Here is a 6,896-nt window from a genome sequence, read left to right as displayed (position 1 = left end):
GTTTGTATGTGTGTGTGTGTCTTTCTGTGTGTGTGTCTGTCTGTATGCGTGTGTGTGCGTGTGTTTGTGTCTGTATGCATGTGTGTGTCTGTATGCGTGTGTCTGTATGCGTGTGTGTGTGTGTGTGTGTCTGTGTATGCGTGTGTGTGTGTGTGTGTGTGTCTGTGTATGCGTGTGTCTGTATGCGTGTGTGTGTGTGTGTCTGTGTATGCGCGTGTGTCTGTGTATGCGTATGCGCGTGTGTATGCGTGTTTGTATGTGTGTGTCTGTCTGTATGCGTGTGTGTGTGTGTGTCTGTATGCGCGCGTGTGTCTGTCTGTGTGTGTGCGTGTCTGTGTATGCGTGTGTCTGTATGCGCGCGTGTGTGTGTGCGTGTGTCTGTATGCGCGCGCGCGTGTGTGTGTGTGCGTGTGTCTGTATGCGCGCGCGCGTGTGTGTGTGTGCGTGTGTCTGTATGCGCGCGCGCGTGTGTGTGTGCGTGTGTCTGTATGCGCGCGCGTGTGTGTGTGTGTGTCTGTATGCGCGCGCGCACGTGTGTCTGTGTATGCGTGTGTGTGTGTGTATGCGCGCGCGTGTGTGTGTATGCGCGTGTGTGTGTGCCTTTTTAATTGCTTAATGCAGTTGATGCACTGACGTTGGGCATGTCTAGACTAATTCATTCACAGAGAGAAATGTCTTCACTCCTTTAATGAGAAAACACATGAATATTTCATTAGTGGGTGTGACCAAGGTTAATTGATCCCATTTACAAGCCATTCAGAAAGCCTGCTCCTCCTCCTGTATTGATGATTATTCATGTGGAACAGAACACAGCCTGATTGGTTAATACGTCTGTCTGCTGCCCTTAAAGACTCCGCACAGTGAGTTTCTGATGGACAGTTTACTCATTTTAAACCAATAAAGCATAAAAATGCACCCATGATGGTCCTGGAGAAACTGCTCCAGTCCAGTGAAGCATCAGAACCCACACAGCACAGACAGTACAGACACCACACACACGGCACACACAGGACAGACACCACACACACGGCACACAGCAGACAGGACACACAGTGCAGACAGGACACACACGGCACACAGGACACACAGCACAGACAGGACACACAGTACAGACAGGACACACACAGCACAGACAGTACAGACAGCACACACAGTACAGATAGGACACACAGTACAGACAGGACACACACACGGCACACAGCAGACAGGACACACAGTACAGACAGGACACACACAGCACAGACAGTACAGACAGCACACACAGTACAGATAGGACACACAGTACAGACAGGACACACACACGGCACACAGCAGACAGGACACACAGTACAGACAGGACACACAGCACAGACAGTACACACAGTACAGGACAACAGGCAGTGGTCAGTCACTTACAGAATACAGTAAGTACTGAATAGAGAATAAGTACTGAATAGAGGATGAATTAAAGGAAGAGTATGTGCTGTTTGGGGCAGGTCCTTGGCAGCAGATGAGAGTGTGAACAGTGAACAGTGAAAGTGTACAGTGTCATGCACATTAGCGCTGAGCTGTGTTGTCTAATGTGTAGAGAGTGGATGCAGTGGGAAGGGTGGAGGTGTCCCTGGCTGAAAAATGGGATCAGTCTTTGTATTTTACATTCCCAGTAAATACAGTTACACAGGAGTTACAGGGAGGCTGGTCCTGGTTTAGCACATACACATGGACTCAGGTGAATTGTCTTCAGTCTCTTAGAATAGCTCTCAGAGACAAGGGGCTGCAAACAGACAATATCACAGGTCAGTGAGTATCACAGGTTAATGAACATCACAGGTTAATAAATATCACAGGTCAGTGAGTATCACAGGTTAATGAATATCACAGGCCAGTGAATATCACAGGTCAGTGAGTATCACAGGTTAATGAATATCACAGGTCAGTGAATATCACAGGTCAGTGAATATCACAGGTCAGTGAGTATCACAGGTTAATGAATATCACAGGTCAGTGAATATCACAGGTCAGTGAGTATCACAGGTTAATGAATATCACTGGTTAATGAATATCACAGGTCAGTGAATATCACAGGTAAATGAATAAATGGCATTTTTTCTGTGACATATATAGTATGTTATGAAGCACTTCTAAAGTTTGATGAAATCCAGATGTCCTCCATTGACACCACAAACCTGTCAAAGAACTAATTAATCTCTCTCTCTCTCTCTCTCTCTCTATCTCTCCTTCTCTCTCTCCCCGTCTCTCGCGCTCGCTCTCTCTCTGTCTCCATCTCTCCTTCTCTCTCTCTCTCTCTCTCTCTCTCTCTCTTTCTCTCTCTCTCTCTGTGCTACACACAGCTGTTAGAGGAGGAGAGATCTTTTCTGTGATCTTTCCTCCAGAGCTCAAGCTGCTTTTTTGCTTATTTTGCTCTGTAAGGAGTACAAACTCACACACACACACACATACATATATATATATATGCTCTCACACACACACTCTCTCACACTCAAACTCACACAGAGCAGGAATAGGTTTCATGTCCTTGATAAGACAGAGAGAGCGTGGAGGGGACGGCGAATACATGCACCTGCGGAGTAACCGTGTGTATTCTCTCCTGTCCTATCTCTCTGTGGGGCAGAGGCAGTGTCACTGGGCCACTTCACACACGCCTCCACAGCCACAACCAATCAAATACTCAGAGATCCACAGTCAAAACCAATCAAATACTCAGAGATCCACAGCCATAATCAGTCAATCAAATACTCAGAGATCCACAGCCATAACCAATCAAATACTCAGAGATCCAAAGCCATAATCAATCAATCAAATACTCAGAGATCCACAGCCATAACCAGTCAATCAAATACTCAGAGATCCACAGCCATAACCAATCAAATACTCAGAGATCCACAGTCAAAACCAATCAAATACTCAGAGATCCACAGTCAAAACCAATCAAATACTCAGAGATCCACAGTCAAAACCAATCAAATACTCAGAGATCCACAGCCATAACCAGTCAATCAAATACTCAGAGATCCACAGTCAAAACCAATCAAATACTCAGAGATCCACAGCCATAATCAATCAAATACTCAGAGATCCACAGCCATAACCAGTCAATCAAATACTCAGAGATCCACAGCCATAACCAATCAAATACTCAGAGATCCACAGCCATAACCAGTCAATCAAATACTCAGAGATCCACAGCCATAACCAGTCAAATACTCAGAGATATTCTGGAGAAGCTGCTGTGTCTGTAACATATTTGACTTTCCCTTTGAGCTCTGACCTTTTCTCCATCAAAGCTCTGTGTGTGTGTGTGTGTGTGTGTGTGTGTGTGTGTTTTCTCCCTGATTGAAAAAAGGGAAATTTGTCCCTGGAGAGAGGGAGAGAACTGTACAGATTTGGTTAGAGACTGAGTGGCTGTATGTTTACAAACAGCTCCATGTTATTCTAAGACTCAGTCAAGGTTTCGCACTGCTCATCGTCTCATTAGTGAGTCATGAATAATGCTGTCACAGTATTTTACGCTTTAATGACTTACACACACACACACACACACATACACGCACAAACCGAGACCACCCGCTTTCCCTGTCTCTCAACCCCCCCGTCTTTCTCTCTCTCTCTGTCTCTGTCTGTTTGTCTGTCTGTCTCTCTCTCTCTCTCTGTCTCTGTCTGTCTCTCTCTCTCTCTCTCTGTCTGTTTGTCTGTCTGTCTCTCTCTCTCTCTCTGTCTCTGTCTGGTCACAGTTGTTCTGTCTGTGGGTGGATTTAGAGGGTTTAACGGTACTGTGTGTCTGCTGGGTTAAGCCCTGCAGGTTCAGTCCAAATCCTGCGGATCAGAACCCTAGAGTGTGCTGTTGTCTTGAGCCCAAATTTTCTCTCTCTCTCTCTCTCTCTCTCTCTCTCTGTATGTGTATGTATATATATAATCATTCACTTATGACTGTTGAACGTTGGGGTGAATGCTGTAATTATCACTTATCTGTTTGTCAGTGCTGTGTGTGTGTAATGAGAGTGTAAGTGTCACGCTGTGTCTACTGCAGCAGGAGCGGGGCCAGCTACAGGACTGGACCTGTGTGTGTGTGTGTGTGTGTGTGTGTGTGTGTGTGTGTGTGTGTGTGTGAAAATAAACTACAGGACTGGACCTGTGTGTGTGTGTGTGTGTGTGTGTGTGTGTGTGTGTGTGTGTGTGTGAAAATAAACTACAGGACTGGACCTGTGTGTGTGTGTGTGTGTGTGAAAATAAACTACAGGACTGGACCTGTGTGTGTGTGTGTGTGAAAATAAACTACAGGACTGGACCTGTGTGTGTGTGTGAATAAACTACAGGACTGGACCTGTGTGTGTGTGTGAAAATAAACTACAGGACTGGACCAGTGTGTGTGTGTGTGTGTGTGTGTGTGTGTGAAAATAAACTACAGGACTGGACCTGTGTGTGTGTGTGTGTGAAAATAAACTACAGGACTGGACCTGTGTGTGTGTGTGAATAAACTACAGGACTGGACCTGTGTGTGTGTGTGTGAAAATAAACTACAGGACTGGACCAGTGTGTGTGTGTGTGTGTGAAAATAAACTACAGGACTGGACCAGTGTGTGTGTGTGTGAAAATAAACTACAGGACTGGACCTGTGTGTGTGTGTGTGTATGTGTGTGTGAAAATAAACTACAGGACTGGGCCTGTGTGTGTGTATGTGTGTGTGAAAATAAACTACAGGACTGGGCCTGTGTGTGTGTGTGTGTGAAAATAAACTACAGGACTGGACCAGTGTGTGTGTGAAAATAAACTACAGGACTGGACCTGTGTGTGTGTGAAAATAAACTACAGGACTGGACCTGTGTGTGTGTGAAAATAAACTACAGGACTGGACCAGTGTGTGTGTGTGAAAATAAACTACAGGACTGGACCTGTGTGTGTGTGAAAATAAACTACAGGACTGGACCTGTGTGTGTGTGTGTGAAAATAAACTACAGGACTGGGCCTGTGTGTGTGTGAAAATAAACTACAGGACTGGGCCTGTGTGTGTGTGAAAATAAACTACAGGACTGGACCAGTGTGTGTGTGAAAATGAACTACAGGACTGGACCAGTGTGTGTGTGTGAAAATAAACTACAGGACTGGACCAGTGTGTGTGTGTGAAAATAAACTACAGGACTGGACCAGTGTGTGTGTGTGTGAAAATAAACTACAGGACTGGACCAGTGTGTGTGTGAAAATGAACTACAGGACTGGACCAGTGTGTGTGTGTGAAAATAAACTACAGGACTGGGCCTGTGTGTGTGTGTGTGAAAATAAACTACAGGACTGGACCTGTGTGTGTGTATGTGTGTGTGAAAATAAACTACAGGACTGGGCCTGTGTGTGTGTGTGAAAATAAACTACAGGACTGGACCTGTGTGTGTGTGTGTATGTGTGTGTAAAAATAAACTACAGGACTGGGCCTGTGTGTGTGTATGTGTATGTGTGTGTGAAAATAAACTACAGGACTGGGCCTGTGTGTGTGTGTGAAAATAAACTACAGGACTGGACCTGTGTGTGTGTATGTGTGTGTGAAAATAAACTACAGGACTGGACCTGCGTGTGTGTATGTGTGTGTGAAAATAAACTACAGGACTGGACCTGTGTGTGTGTGAACCTGTTGAGCCTGAGGCATTGTGTTTTCTCTAAAAGGTGTTTGACTGTGAATTCTGAGACACTGTACTTTTAGCGTGTCTGTGTTAGTATGTGTGTGTGTGTGTGTGTGTGTGCGTGTGTGAGAGACAGAGAGAGAGCGATCTGTTCATGTCGTTGAGGATTCGCTCAGGCAGACTGATACTCACCTTCATCAGGTCGGAGAGGAAGAGGAGAGAGGGTTTGTATGAGGCAGTGAGAGAAGTCTGTGACAGCTTTGTGCTACATGTAGGACCACACAGTGCTGTGAATATTGAGCCCAGTCTCCATCCTCTTTCATTTGTCTGGAGACTGGAGCTAAAGTGCAGGATGAGTGATGTCATAGTAGAATCTGTGGAATGTTAAATGTTTCCCGTAGAATCCTCAGTTTCATTAGAATCAATACAGTTTCAGTTCTCACAGTGGAAACTCTCAATATCTTAGAATGTCTCCCTCTGTCGTTTATTATGCGCTGTGTTTGCCAACTGTCATATTGCAGTTCTAATTATTGGAATGAGTCGTCAGTGAGTTTTATAGTCAGGGCATTTAGACTGCTCAAATAGGACTTGTTTTTCTGTGTGATGTTTTTGTCAATACGCCCTTTCAGGGTTTTTTGGGTTTTTTTTTTTTTCAAAGTGCATTCAATCATGGCGGAGACATTTTTAAAGGAAGTCGTTTGTGTTTATTGGAACATTTGGCCCTGCAGCAGAGCGGTGAACGGTGCCACGCTGTCAGAGCCCGAGCTTTAAAAAGGCATCGTAAAGCTGAAGGCGACCCGTAAAGCCGCCGCTGTGCGTGGCCTGTCCTGTTCAGCCTGCCTTTGTGTGAGAGACAGCTGAATGGGGGGAGAAGTGGAGTTTGAGGTGAATTTGACTTTGACTTACCGTAAACCCTGCAGTTTCACTGTAAATGTTCCATTAAGGGATTGTGTGATTGTAAGGAAGGTGTTCCCAGACGCAGCGTCCCCTCTGCCTTCATACAGAGTCCACGCGTTGTCTGTGTGTGTCTGCACGGCCTGGTCCTAACACGGTCCTGCCCTGGTCTTAACACTGTGCTAACGTGGTCCTAACACGGTCCTACCCTGGTCTTAACACTGTGCTAACGTGGTCCTAACATGGTCCTATCCTGGTCTTAACACTGTGCTAACGTGGTCCTAACATGGTCCTATCCTGGTCTTAACACTGTGCTAACGTGGTCCTAACATGGTCTTAACACTGTGCTAACGTGGTCCTAACATGGTCCTACCCTGGTCTTAACACTGTGCT

The 6,896-nt window shown here is 45.6% G+C and overlaps 1 protein-coding gene across 1 annotated transcript in view; it reads left to right on the top strand.

The window, feature by feature from the left end:
- The window catches only part of unc5ca (unc-5 netrin receptor Ca), a 93,824-nt gene that overhangs the window by 54,983 nt on the left and 31,945 nt on the right, over nucleotides 1-6,896 (top strand). The window lies entirely within an intron of this gene.

This window comes from Chanos chanos, chromosome 14, assembly GCF_902362185.1.
Source record: "Chanos chanos chromosome 14, fChaCha1.1, whole genome shotgun sequence".
Taxonomy (NCBI): domain Eukaryota; kingdom Metazoa; phylum Chordata; class Actinopteri; order Gonorynchiformes; family Chanidae; genus Chanos; species Chanos chanos.
Note: the sequence above shows the minus strand (reverse complement) of the source record. Positions and strands in the feature narration are given on the sequence as shown.